Source organism: Tamandua tetradactyla, chromosome 24, assembly GCF_023851605.1.
Source record: "Tamandua tetradactyla isolate mTamTet1 chromosome 24, mTamTet1.pri, whole genome shotgun sequence".
NCBI lineage: Eukaryota > Metazoa > Chordata > Mammalia > Pilosa > Myrmecophagidae > Tamandua > Tamandua tetradactyla.
Genome location: NC_135350.1, coordinates 8,563,702 through 8,579,049, shown reverse-complemented (window position 1 = coordinate 8,579,049; position 15,348 = coordinate 8,563,702). Strand labels below are relative to the sequence as shown.

The following is a 15,348-nucleotide window of genomic DNA, read 5'->3' as shown; positions in this document are numbered from 1 at the left end:
AAACACTTCAGAGGAAAGGAATAGAAGGGAACTTCCTAAAAATGATAAAGGAAATATATGAAAAAACCACAACTAACATCATCCTCAATGGGTAAAAACTAAAAACTTTCCCCCTAAGATCAGGAACAAAACAAGGATGTCCACTATCACCACTGTTATTCAACACTGTGTTGGATGTTCTAGTCAGAGCAATTAGACAAGAAAAAGAAATACAAGGCATCACAATTGTAAAGGAAGAAGTATAACTCTCACTGTTTGCAAATGATATGATACTATATGTCGAAAACCTCGAAAAATCCACAACAAAACTACTAGAGTTAGTAAATGAGTACAGCAAAGTGGCAGGTTACAAGATCAACACTCAAAAATCTGTAGTGTTTCTATACACTAATAATGAACAATCTGAGGGGGAAATCAAGAAAAAAAAATTCCATTTACAATTGCAACCAAAAGAATAAAATATTTAGGAATAAATTTAACTAAAGAGACAAAAGACCTAAACAAAGAAAACTACAAGAAATTGTTAAAAGAAATCACAGAAGAGCTAAATAAATGGAAGAGCATACCGTGTTCATGGATTGGAGGACTAAATATAGTAAGGATGTCAATTCTACTGAAATTGATTTACAGATTCAATGCAATACCAATTAAAATCCCAAAAATTACTTTTCAGAAACAGAAAAACCAATAAGCATATTTATCTGGAAGGGCAGGGTGCCTCAAATAGCTAAAAGTATCCTGAGAAAAAAAAATGAAGTTGGAGGTCTCACACTACCTGACTTCAAGGCATATTATGAAGCTACAGTGGTCAAAACAGCATGGTACTGGCATAAAGACAGATATACTGACCAATGGAATTGAATAGCATGTTCAGATATAGATCCTCTCATCTACGGACAATTGACCTTTGACAAGGCAATGAAGCCAACTCACCTGGGACAGAAAAGTCTCTTCAGTAAATGGTGCCTAAAGAACTGGATATCCATATGCAAGAGAATGAAAGAGGACCCATATCTCACACCCTATACAAAAGTTAACTAAAAATCAATCAAAGACATGAACATTAGATCTAAGACCATAAAACTGTTAGAAGAAAATGTAGGGAAATATCTTATAAATCTTATATGTGGAGGCGGTTTTCTAGACCTTACACCCAAAGCAAGAACATTGAAGAAAGAATGAAAGAAATGGCAACTCCTCAAAATTAAACATTTTTGCCCATCAAAGATTTCATTAAGAAAGTAAAAAGACAGCCTACACAATGGGACACAATATTTGGAAACAACATATCAGACAAAGGTCTAGTATCCGGAATTTATAAAGAGATTGTTCAACTCAACAACAAAAAGACAGTTAACCCAATTACAAAATGGGCAAAAAACTTGAACAGACTCTTCTCAGAAGAGGAAATACAAATGGCCAAAAGGCACATGAAGAGATGCTCAACTTCCCTGGCTATTAGAGAAATACAAATGAAAACCACAATGAGAGATCATCTCATACCCACCAGAATGGCCTTTATCAATAAAACAGAAAACGACAAATGTTGGAGAGGATGTGGATAAAGAGGCACACTTATCCACTGTTGGTGGGCATGTCAAATGGTACAACCACTGTGGAAGGCAGTCTGGCAGTTCCTCAAAAAGCTAAATATAGAATTGCCATATGACCTGGCAAAAACCATTGCTAGGTATCTACTCAGAGGACATGAGGGCAAGAACACAAACGGACATTTGCACACCAATGTTTATAGCAGCATTATTTACAATTGCCAAGAGACAGAAACAGCCAAAATGTCCATCAACAGACGAGTGGCTAAACAAACTGTGGTATATACATATGATGGAATATTATGCAGCTGTAAGACAGAATAAAGTTATGAAGCATGTAACAACATGGTAAAGTATGTAAAGGTACATATGAAGTATGTAACAACATGGACGGACCTTAAGGACATTAACTGAGTGAGATTAGCCAGAAACAAAAGGACAAATACTATATGGTCTCACTAATAATATGAACTGACATTAGTGAATAAACTTGGAGAATTTCATTGGTAACAGAGACCATCAGGAGATAGAAATAGGATAAGATATTGGGTAATTGGAGTTGAAGGGATACAGATTGTGCAAAATGACTGAATGTAGAAACTCAGAAATGGACAGCACAATACTACCTAACTGTAATACAATTATATTAAAACATTGAATGAAGCTGAATGTGAGAATGATAGAGGGAGGACTGCTGGGGGCACAAACAAAATCAGAAAGAAAGATAGACAATAAAGATTGAGATGGTATAATCTAGGAATGCCTAGAGTGTATAATAATACTGACTAAATGTACAAATTTTAAAAATGTTTTTGCCTGAGAAGGAACAAAGGAATGTCATTACTGCAGGGTGCTGTAAATAGATGGTAATTAATATTTTAAAATTTCAACTTATGTGTGAAACTAAAGCAAACGATGTTTAATGGTACAAAATTTGTATTTTGACTAGTGCATTTCTTAACATAACTTATGTAGACAGCTTAATTGAACACCATGAGCACATGGAACCTTGAGTAGGACATGAGATTTTGTTGGATTGTCCAGAGTGATGCCCCGACAAATCCCAGAGTGATTTGAACAGTGAATAAAAAAAGTACTTGCAAAGTCCCCTTTGGGTAATGGTGAGAACAGGGGAAAATTCAACTTTCCCAAGTTGAATTCTTGGTATTCTCATAAGCAGTGTGGACAACCAAAGCTATAGGCTGAGCCCCCAGTCTTGGGGTTTGTTTATATGAAACAACCCCACGGGGGATGGGTCAAGCCTGCTTGGAGTTGGGCCTGGGGGTCGCCCCCAGGAGAGCCTCTTTTGTTGCTCAGGTGTGGCCTCTCTCTCCGGCCAGCATGGTGGGGGGCTCACCGCCCTCCCACTGTCTGCATGGGGCGTGGCTCCCAGGGGTGTGGAGGTTACTGGAGGTGTGGGACAGAGGTCCGGGAGTGGGCTGGGGTTCAGCATCAAGGGATTGAGAAAAACCCTGGAATGAGGTGAGACTCAGCATCAAGGGATTGAGAGGGCCTTCTTAGCCAGGTGGCGGGAGGAGTGACGTGAGACACAGTGTCGAGGGTTGGGAGATTCTGGACAGGGTCGGGAGGTTGTCCTGGAGGTTGTTCTTGTGCATTAAGTAGATATCACCTTGTTATTCAAGATGTGGTGGAGAGGCTGAGGGAACTACCTGAAAATGTGGAGCTGTGTTCCAGTAGCCATGTTTCTTGAGGATGACTGTGTAGTGGTATAGCTTTCGTGGTGTGGCTGTGTGATTGTGAAGACCTTGTGTCTAATGCTCCTTTTATCTACCTTATCAAAAGATGGGTGGAACATATGGAATAAAAAATAAATAATAGGGGGAACAAATGTTAAAATAAATTTAGTTTGAAATGCTAGTGATCAATGAAAGGGAGGGGTAAGTTGTATGGTATGTATAATTTTTTTTCTGTTTCTGTTTTATTTCTTTTTCTGAATAGATGCAAATGTTCCAAGAAATGATCATGATGATGAATATGCAACTATGTGATGATATTGTGAATTACTGATTATATATGTAGAATGGAATGATCAAAATAGGAATGTTTGCGTTTGTTTGGTGTTTTTTGGTATTTAAAAAAATAAAATTAAAAAATTAAAAAAAAAGATGAAAGCAAATTTTTTTCTTATTTCTTTTTAAGAATTACTTGCAAATAAATCATCCTAAGATTTTAACTAATTTCAGGAAGAAATAAGTATTAAAGATGGTATTTTCGTGTCCGCTCACTTTCTAAAGTAGTAAAGAATAATTTGGACAGGTTTGACCTTGTCTTTTACAGAAAACAACAATTACTCTCAGAACAAAATTCTACAGTAAAACTGAGTTCATTTGAGGAATGTAAAGTAATTTATGAAAAAAAAGTAAAAGAAAATATTGGAAAATAAAAACTCTCCTCCAATAATCTGGGAATGCCTCTTAGTTTTAACGATGGAAGAAATGGGGAAAAAAGCAAGCTGGAAATCAGGAGGCAGATCTCTTTTAAATCCGATTTAAGAAAGGACCAGCTTTTAAAAAAATGTGTGCGTATGTACATATGTATGTATGTATTATGTATTTATTTCACTGAATGTTTGTGAAGATAAGAACACCGAAGATAAATTTTTCTGTGGTATGAATGTCTACATATATACAATGGTTCTGAGTCTTTACTCTTAGAATTGTTACTTTTCTTCCAGGTTTGTTGTCCCCTTTTCTCTGCAGCTACTACACTCACACTCAAAGCAACAAAATGCTGTCCGTTTTAATTCTCCTTGAAAGTTTTCCTTTGCATGCTTGAAATAGCCTAACTTTTTCAAACAGAATTTTATTAGAAACCAGAAAAAAAATAAAAATTGAAGTATCTCAGAAACATAGAGCCAACATTAAAAAAAAAGTCAAGATTTTAAACTATAGGATTTCTGCCCAAAGACTTCTGGCTTACAGCATGAAAGAGATTTCTTCATTCAACATTTTCTTATCCTATACATTAAGGTCGCATCTTGTCAGCATTGCTTCTTAAATATCTAACTGGTGCCCTAAGGCCTACATACAAAATGGAAGATACTATCTTATTTTCCAAACAAGGGAATTATCTCTTGTTCATTTCATTCTATTTTAATACCAAATACCACATGCTTAGTAATTAAACTCTTTTCATTTAAAGTTCCTTGACCCACTTAGCAATTTGAAAAGCATCAGAGAATGACGTGCTTGATGCTCAATGGATAATCTAACCCTTCTTGGTCTGGTTTTAACTTTGGGAGTATTCTATTATGTAATAGCTGGATTAGTGTGCTCTAAGGACAGAGATAATTCATACCCATGCACAAACATATACAGATTTGGTGCTTCATAGTATGCTCATTAAAGTGATATATCAACATTTTAACTACCCCATACATAAAATTAGTACTGGTTTTGAAAGAAGTAGCACATCCTTAAATCATAGTGGATATAACTCCTTCTCTAGTTATGATGACAAGAGATTCATAAAAATAAATAAAATCCAAAATTTATTGGATGATTTCATCCTTAACTCTAATACATTGATATGCTCTTTGGTGTGGTTAAGAGATCAGACTCAGAAATTAAGTCTGTTTGAGATAAATTCAGATGTTAAAATTTACTACTGGTGGAGCTACTAAAACTATTTTATAAGATTGGTATGAGAATTAAATGAGATAATGTATTTAAGGCATTGAGTGCAGTGACTGACACAAATTAAGCACTTACCTCAAGTTGGCTATAATTGTTTTTTAAAGCTCTACTCCAGTCTCTAGAAGAGAAAGTGCTTTGTTGTATTTCGTTGAAATATATCTGTCATCGAAAACTCAGTGTGAAAGCAAAGTTTGAATGCAGAGTTTGTAAAAGTAGGAAATGATTCCCTCATAACGGCTAATGTTATCAGAATCAATGGCAATGCCTGTGTTTTGTCTTTTCTATATCTAAGTAATTTTCTAGGAAGGAAGAAAAAAAAGAAAGACCCAAATAAATTGTCAAATCCTTTCTTAGAAGCTATTGGCTTTAAAAAAAAAACCCTCAAATTTCCATATGAAAACAAAGCCGACAGAAATAGTCCCATCTTCTACAAGATTCCATTTTACTTCCCCAGTACTAGAGCTGTGTGTTTTAGGAATGGAAAAGGTGATGCTTGCAAAAATTTGGTATTTGACTATAATTCTGGATTAAAAACTTCAAATGTCATTGGGTAGTTTTCTTTACTGGCAGCAGATCATGCATGAAAACCAGAACTCACACCAGCTTTTTAAAATAAAAATAGACTTATACATAGGGGGAAATCACAGAAAGCAATTACAAAAAATTCAGCAAAACTATGAGAAATTAGAAAATCATCAGGGTGTTATATTCATTTCTCTTTCTATAATGATACGAGATCTCTGGCTCAGTGCTTCTCCACACACCTGTTCAATTCTCCCTAGTTAAGCCAGGCCTCTTTTGAAAAACTCTTTGTTTTTGCAAAACATAGCTCTCACATGCCCCTGGCTTTCAGAAGGGATATTTTGACTCTGACCCCAAATCTCTAAGACATTACAGCTTTAGTCCATGTCTTGTTTCAAAATCCAGACAGATCTAGCTCTGGTTAAGTATCCATAACTAGTCCAATAAGCTGTATCTAGAAGGACAGAACATGTGACATGTAGGCTGGTCCATTCTGGGGGTATGGGAAAAAAGGTGTTCTCCAAGTATGGGATGACGGTAGAAAGGATGTTTGTACATAAACCATAAAACAAATAAAAGCTTTAAAATCTAGTACACATGCCCCCTATTAAGTACAGCTGTCTCTTAGATCTGTATTTATTCAGGTAAAAAATACATACAGCAAAATTTGCCTTTTTTAAGGTGTACAGTTCTGAGTTTTGACAAGCAAATGGTGGTAGTCAAGTAATCACCACATGTGATCAACAGAGAACATTTCCAAAATTGATCTATATCTAGAAACTCTCAAAAGTATATATTTTAGCCCCAAAATACGTGAGGAATACACTGCAAACAATGAAGAGGGAAATAGACACATATACCATAATAGTTGGAGACTTCAATTCACCACTCTCATCAATGGACAGAACATCTACGCAGAGGATCAATAAAGAAATAGAGAACCTGAATATTACTATAAATGAACTTGACTTAACAGAAATTTATAGGACATTACATCCCACAACAGCAGGATACACCTTTTTTTCAAGTGCTCATGGATCATTCTCAAAGATAGACCATATGCTGGGTCACAAAGCAAGTCTTAACAAATTTAAAAATATTGAAATCATACACAACACTTTCTCGGATCATAAAGGAATGAAGTTGGAAATCAATAATAGGCGGAGGGCCAGAAAATTCATAAATACATGGAAGCTCAACAACACACTCTTAAACAACAAGTGGGTCAAAGAAGAAATTGCAAGAGAAATTAGTAAATACCTAGAGGCAAATGAAAATGAAGATACAACATATCAAAACTTATGGGATGCAGGGCGGGCCGCGGTGGCTCAGCGGGCAAAGTGCTTGCCTGCTATGCCGGAGGACCTCGGTTCGATTCCCGGCCCCAGCCCATGTAACAAAAACGGAGAAACAGAATACAATAAAACAAGAAAATGTTTAAAAATGTTTCCCTTTCTTCCTTCCTTCCTTCCTTCTATCCTTCCTGCCTTCTCTCTGTCTTTCCTTTAAAAAAAAAAAAAAAAAAAAAAAAAAAAAAAAAAAAAAAACTTATGGGATGCAGCAAAGGCAGTGCTAAGAGGGAAATTTATTGCCCTAAATGCCTTTATCAGAAAAGAAGAAAAGGCAAAAATGCAGGAATTAACTGTCCACTTGGAAGAACTGGAGAAAGAACAGCAAACTAATCCCAAAGCAAGCAAAAGGAAAGAAATAACAAAGATTAGAGCAGAAATAAATGAAATTGAAAACATGAAAACAATAGAGAAAATCAATAAGACCAGAAGTTGGTTCTATGAGAAAATCAACAAGATTGATGGGCCCTTAGCAAGATTGACAAAAAGAAGAAGAGAGAGGATGCAAATAAATAAGATTAGAAATGAAAGAGGAGACATAACTACTGACCTCACAGAAATAAAGGAGGTAATAACAGGATACTATGAACAACTTTATGCTAATAAATACAACAATTTAGAAGAAATGGACAGGTTCCTGGAAAGACATGAACAACCAACTTTGACTCAAGAAGAAATAGACGACCTCAACAAACCAATCACAAGTAAAGAGATTGAATTAGTTATTCAAAAGCTCCCTAAAAAGAAAAGTCCAGGACCAGACGGCTTCACATGTGAATTCTATCAAACATTCCAGAAAGAATTAGTACCTACTCTCCTCAAACTCTTCAACATAATCGAAGTGGAGGGAAAACTACCTAACTCATTCTATGAAGCCAACATCACCCTCATACCAAAACCAGGCAAAGATATTACAAAAAAAGAAAACTACAGACCAATCTCTCTAATGAATACAGATGCAAAAATCCTCAATAAAATTCTAGCAAATCGTATCCAACAACACATTAAAAGAATTATACATCATGACCAAGTAGGATTCATCCCAGGTATGCAAGGATGGTTCAACATAAGAAAATCAATTAATGTAATACACCATATCAACAAATCAAAGCAGAAAAATCACATGATCATCTCAATTGATGCAGAGAAGGCATTTGACAAGATTCAACATCCTTTCCTGCTGAAAACACTTCAAAAGATAGGAATACAAGGGAACTTCCTTAAAATGATAGAGGGAATATATGAAAAACCCACAGCTAATATCATCCTCAATGGGGAAAAATTGAAAACTTTCCCCCTAAGATCAGGAACAAGACAAGGATGTCCACTATCACCACTATTATTCAACATTGTGTTGGAAGTTCTAGCCAGAGCAATTAGGCAAGAAAAAGAAATACAAGGCATCAAAATTGGAAAGGAAGAAGTAAAACTATCACTGTTTGCAGACGATATGATACTATATGTAGAAAACCCAGAAAAATCCACAACAAAATTACTAGAGCTAATAAATGAGTACAGCAAAGTAGCAGGCTACAAGATCAACATTCAAAAATCTGTAGCTTTTCTATACACTAGTAATGAACAAGCTGAGGCGGAAATCAAGAAACGAATCCCATTTACAATCGCAACTAAAAGAATAAAATACCTAGGAATAAATTTAACCAAAGAGACAAAAAACCTATATAAAGAAAACTACAAAAAACTGTTAAAAGAAATCACAGAAGACCTAAATAGATGGAAGGGCATACCGTGTTCATGGATTGGAAGACTAAATATAGTTAAGATGTCAATCCTACCTAAATTGATTTACAGATTCAATGCAATACCAATCAAAATCCCAACAACTTATTTTTCAGAAATAGAAAAACCAATAAGCAAATTTATCTGGAAGGGCAGGGTGCCCCGAATTGCTAAAAACATCTTGAGGAAAAAAAAACGAAGCTGGAGGTCTCGCGCTACCTGACTTTAAGGCATATTATGAAGCCACAGTGGTCAAAACAGCATGGTATTGGCATAAAGATAGATATATCGACCAATGGAATCGAATAGAGTGCTCAGATATAGACCCTCTCATCTATGGACATTTGATCTTTGATAAGGCAGTCAAGCCAACTCACCTGGGACAGAGCAGTCTCTTCAATAAATGGTGCCTAGAGAACTGGATATCCATATGCAAAAGAATGAAAGAAGACCCGCATCTCACACCCTATACAAAAGTTAACTCAAAATGGATCAAAGATCTAAACATTAGGTCTAAGACCATAAAACAGATAGAGGAAAATGTTGGGAGATATCTTATGGATCTTACAACTGGAGGTGGTTTTATGGACCTTAAACCTAAAGCAAGAACACTGAAGAAGGAAATAAATAAATGGGAGCTCCTCAAAATTAAACACTTTTGTGCATCAGAGAACTTCATCAAGAAAGTAGAAAGACAGCCTACACAATGGGAGACAATATTTGGAAACGACATATCAGATAAAGGTCTAGTATCCAGAATTTATAAAGAGATTATTCAACTCAACAACAAAAAGACAGCCAACCCAATTACAAAATGGGAAAAAGACTTAAACAGACACCTACCAGAAGAAGAAATACGGATGGCCAAGAGGCACATGAAGAGATGCTCAATGTCCCTGGCCATTAGAGAAATGCAAATCAAAACCACAATGAGATATCATCTCACACCCACCAGAATGGCCATTATCAACAAAACAGAAAATGACAAGTGCTGGAGAGGATGCGGAGAAAGAGGCACACTTATCCACCGTTGGTGGGAATGTCAAAGGGTGCAACCACTGTGGAAGGCAGTTTGGCGGTTCCTCAAAAAGCTGAATATAGAATTGCCATACGACCCAGCAATACCATTGCTAGGTATCTACTCAAAGGACTTAAGGGCAAAGACACAAACGGACATTTGCACACCAATGTTTATAGCAGCGTTATTTACAATTGCAAAGAGATGGAAACAGCCAAAATCTCCATCAACAGAAGAGTGGCTAAACAAACTGTGGTATATACATACGATGGAATATTATGCAGCTTTAAGACAAGATAAACTTATGAACCATGTAATAACATGGATGGACCTAGAGAATATTATGCTGAGTGAATCCAGCCAAAAACTAAAGGACAAATACTGTATGGTCCCACTGATGTGAACGGACATTCGAAAATAAACTTGAAATATGTCATTGGTAACAGAGGTCAGCAGGAGTTAGAAACAGGGTAAGACAATGGGTAATTGAAGCTGAAGGGATACAGACTGTGCAACAGGACTAGATACAAAAACTCAAAAATGGACAGCACAATAATACCTAATTGTAAAGTAATCATGTTAAAATACTGAATGAAGCTGCATCTGAGCTATAGGGTTTTTTTTTGTTTTTGTTTGCTTGTTGGTTTGTTTGTTGTTGTTGTTTTTTACTATTACTACTACTTTTATTTCTTTTCTTTATATTAACATTTTATATCTTTTTCTGTTGTGTTGCTAGTTCCTCTAAACCGATGCAAATGTACTAAGAAACAATGATCATGCATCTATGTGATGATGTTAAGAATTACTGAGTGCATATGTAGAATGGTATGATTTCTAAATGTTGTGTTAATTTCTTTTTTTTTTTTCTTTCCGTTAATAAAAAAAAAAATTAAAAAAAATTAAAAAAAAAAGTATATATTTTAAATACCACTCATTTCACTTTGCAGAAGGCTGATCAGCAGCTATTATTTGCTTTCATTCAAAACAAATATGCTTTGAGGAACAATATAAGGATTGTACCTATTGATATTGGGACATGAGTGACTGTATTATGTGAAAAAAGAGAAAATAGAGGCTATTCTACTCATAGCCTACTTCAGGCTGTTATTCAAATAAATATTGAAGGACTGCTTTTACACATCTGAAGTATAAAAGGTCCCTATAGTCTCCACTGTCTTTCAGATTACGAGTGTCTATACAGTATATACAGTGGACATATGTTATTATAAGCTTAGACAATGTCTGAATTTAGACTGCAGCTTGCTGATAAATATACACTATCCTGTGGCACTCTGCCAAGGTAGGAGTGGACATGCTTGGTAGATTATCAAAGGTCACAGCTTTATTTAACTTCACCACACACCAAATAGGAAGACAGTCATTCCCTGTCGGGGCAGAGAAAGTCTGTCCTCCCGTGACTGCTTAGTCCTTCAGCAGAGTCAAATCCTGCCTTTAAAAGGTGGGCCCAACAAGTGGCCTAAAACAAGTCTCATCTTTCATCAAGGGCTTCTAATTTTAAATTGCTGCTATGCTAAATTATCTTGAGTGCTTCCCTGAGCCTCTGCTCAGTTAGTTGAGATGTACCACCGGGTTTTAGACGGGAATTTCCCAAGCTTTGAACTGCAACCCACAGTGGTTAACTGGACCCACCCATCAAAGGGTATGAAGCAATGCTAAAGGTTCGAATAAATGCTACACGTATCTGCTTTTGATATGCTTCATGTAAGTTAACTTACAAGAAATGCTAATCTCTATTGCTATCACTCTCATAATATGAGAATCTAGTAAGGAGAAATTAAAAACAAACCAAGAACAACTATTTCCTAGGCTACTAGCTTAGACATCTTACTTAAATGCTACCTAGAAATACACTGTGGGCAGTTTATGAGTTGCTATCTGGACTTAACAGGTAAAAATGTACAATACCACTCACAATGACATTTAAATAATCTAAAATGTGAGGCAGCAGGTTTTCTCCAGATTATTTTGCTTAGAAGCAACATGCCTCTCTAGTAACAATGATAGCAGGAAAATCCAACTAATGACGTCTATTATGCTACTTATGGATTAAAATGGGACCATTTAGGAGAAAATGCAATTTCCAGTTTTGCTTGTTAGGAGGAAAGCTTATGTAAGATGAGGATATAAGCAAAAAAGTATGTAAAAAGACCTAATTATTAAACTTGTTCATATAACCAGTTAACTGTTAAATACCCTGTGTATACAATTCATATTCATACACGGAGATTTACCTTACCTGGATGCACATTTTATTTCTATTGTAGCCTACCCTCCTAGTGGCTCAGTGTGTGGTACAGGTAGACTGAAATGCCTGAATAAAGGCCAGCAATGCTTTGGTGTTAAATGCTATATGTACTGTTACTGACCTGAGAAATCTACACTACTCTTTCATAAGGCCTAATCATTATTGAGATGTGCAGAAATCTGATTCTTCTCTGCATTATAAAATGCAACTTACTGTAAGAGTATACATGGGTATCTCAAGTATTTTTAGCGTCTCTCTCTATGGTCAGTAAAAGGTGCTCCTTATCTAAAGAATGTGAGCCAAGAGTGGCTGCAGTCTTTCATAGCTCAGAGGAACGTGTATTCTGGTATCTCATTCCCTTAGCGTTAGAGTACAGAATAGGGCTGTACAGAGCCTTATGCGGACTAGAATGGTGTAGATGAGGTGTGACTTGGAAGTCTCCAAGTTTTTGGCATGACTTCCATAAGCAGAAATAACAAATGGTATAATGAAGTGAGTCCAAGTAAACTTACAGCACAAAGACTGGTGTGCTGTAGGATTGGGTGGGGTATGGGGGTGGGAAGAGAAGGAGGGTGAGTCTCCCTCTTCACCCTTCACGGAGGGTGTAGAAACACAGGTCAGGCATGACCTTGGACGGCAGCCTTCCTCTTGGGCCCAGATAAAGGGTATAGAAAGCCCCTTTGGACAAACAACACATTTTTTTTTTATCATCCCCCCAATAAAATACACCTCAACTCTCTCTTTTGCTCACCCTAATCTCTGAATAGAATACATATTCTCCCTGTATCTAAATGTCAAAGTCTTAAAACTAGTTAAAGACCAAATATAGGCCATGTTTTCTCATTCTCTAGGTGGAATTAGTTCCCTTTCCTCCAAACTTCCAAGACACCTTTTGTACATTTCTCATGGTATCTTTCTGTCTGCATCATAATTGTATCAACTACTAAAATCATATTATGAGCAAATTTGCTTTATTCATCTTTGTATTCTCTACAGCACCTAGTAAAGGAAAATCACACAGTAGGGTTCCATAAATATTTATTGACTGACACAACAAGGTATGGATGAGGTAGATACCACAGAGGTCAGACTTTTAATCACAGTAACATTTGTATATAAATTTCATACAAATGCTGTTCTTAGTGCAGTCCTAGAAGTTATATAGTACTGCTATTTATGATTAACAGCTAAGGAATTGAGGTCCTGCAGGTTAAGGAAATTGGTCAAATTAGACAGGGAGTCATTGGCAGAACTAAGCATGTTGTATTTAGGGGACATGAATCATGTACTTTACCTCTCTATACTCTCTGGTAGTTTGAATATGGGTAGAGCTGGAGGAAAGAGGAAAAGTAGTTTCTTTACACTGGGTAGGGTAAAGCCCTAGGCCTCTTCTCTTTCCTTTTCTTTTTCTCTTTCAATTTACATATTCTCTTCTTTCCTTTTCCTTTCTATTCTCATCTCTTTTTCCTCTTGTTTTCCCTTCTGTTTCAACTATGGTTTTTTGGCTGCAGGCCACAGAAACTGTCTCTGCTTACTTTGGAAGAAAAGGGTTTTATAGACAGGAAATGGGGTAACTCACAGAATCAAGGGAACGCTGAAGAAGCAGACTTCAACCAGTAATGAACCAGGAAGTTCCCTGTTCCAGATGGGAAGAACTACTGGGTCTTTTTTAGGCATCTCTGCCAGAATGATTTGATTTCTACCATATTTAGTCTTTCAGTTATTTGGCCAGGGTTTCAAATTCCAGAGAGAGGGAGGAATATCTGGCAGACTTAGCTCAGGTCATGTGCCCATCTCTCAGATAAGGGAGGACAGGGCACCTGCATGGACAGACCCATCAGATTATATATAATAGGGTAGGGCAGTTTATCCTCATAGTTGAATTGCAGTGGTAACTCAAAAAAAAAAAATAGAATAGGTGTTGGGCATCTGTGCTGTTTTGAAACTGTTAAGTACCCCAGAAAAGCCATGTTCTTTAAATCTAATCTTGTGGAGGCAGATCTATTGTTGGGTGGGACCTCTTGATTAGGTTGTTTCCATGTATAGGAGACCCAACCAGTTGTAAGTGGGACCTTTTGATTAGTTTGTTTCTATGGAGATGTGTCTCCACCCATTCAAGCTCAGTCTCAATCCTTTATTGGAGCCCTTTATGAGAGAGAGCAGAGATGAAACCAAGTCACAGATGTTTGGAGATAGTATGGTAAAAGTTAAACCCAGAGTCTGCCCCAGAGAAGTGAAGTGAAGAACCACAGATGCTTAGAGTGAAAACCACTGGAAACAGGAGCTGAAAGAGTCATTTGAAACTAGAAGCCAGGAGAGAACGACAGCAGACAGTGCCATGTGCCTTCCCATGTGACAGAGAAACCTCAGACGTCATCAGACTTTCTTCAGAGACAAGGTATCTTTCTCTGGATGCCTTAATTCAGACATTTGCATGACCTTAGGACTGTAAATTTATAACATAATAAATTCCCTTTGAAAAAAATCATCCAATTTCTGATATATTGCATTCCAGAAGCTTTGGTAAACCAAGGCAGATTTTGGTACTAGAAAAGTGGGGTGCTGCAATTTTCAAATATCAAAACTGCAGGAACAGCTTTAGACACTGATAAGGGGAAGATTCTGGAAGAATTGTGAGGAGTTTGATCAAAAAGGCCTTTGCTTTAAAGAGATTGTTGGTAGAAATATGGACTTTAAAGATACCTCTGATGAGGCTTCAGACAGAAATGATAAATGTGCTATTGCAACCTGGAAGAAAGATGACCCTTGTTTTAAAGTAGCAGAAGATTTGGCAAAATTGAGTCCTGGTGTTGGATGGAAGGCAGAATTTGAAAGCAACAAGCTCAATATCTAGCTGAGGAAATTTCCAACTAAATGTGGAAAATGCAACCTGACTTCTTCTTGCAGCTTACAGTAAAATGAAACAGGAAAGGGATAAGCTGAAAACTGCACTACTGGGCCCTAAGAAACCAGAAACCAATACCTTGGACAATTCTGAGCTTTCAGAAATGAGACCCCAGAGAATATTGCTCCACAAGAGGATTTAACCAAACATGGAGCCAGCCAGCAATTTCAGAATAAGGTAGGACTGGAGATGGAGTTAGATATGTGGAAAGTCCTATTGCAAGATGGTTGTGATCCCTGTGTTCTGAATGGGAAACTGACAAGTTTGCTGTGAGAGCTGTATGAACAGAACCACAGCCGGTCTGGACAGAAAGGGATAGAAAAGGGCCAGACTGAAGGAAAA

The 15,348-nt window shown here is 36.8% G+C and overlaps 1 protein-coding gene across 15 annotated transcripts in view; it reads right to left on the bottom strand.

Moving 5' to 3' along the window:
- Nucleotides 1-15,348, bottom strand: part of CAMK2D (calcium/calmodulin dependent protein kinase II delta) — a 348,954-nt gene that overhangs the window by 137,526 nt on the left and 196,080 nt on the right. The gene's annotated exons all lie outside the window — the stretch shown is intronic.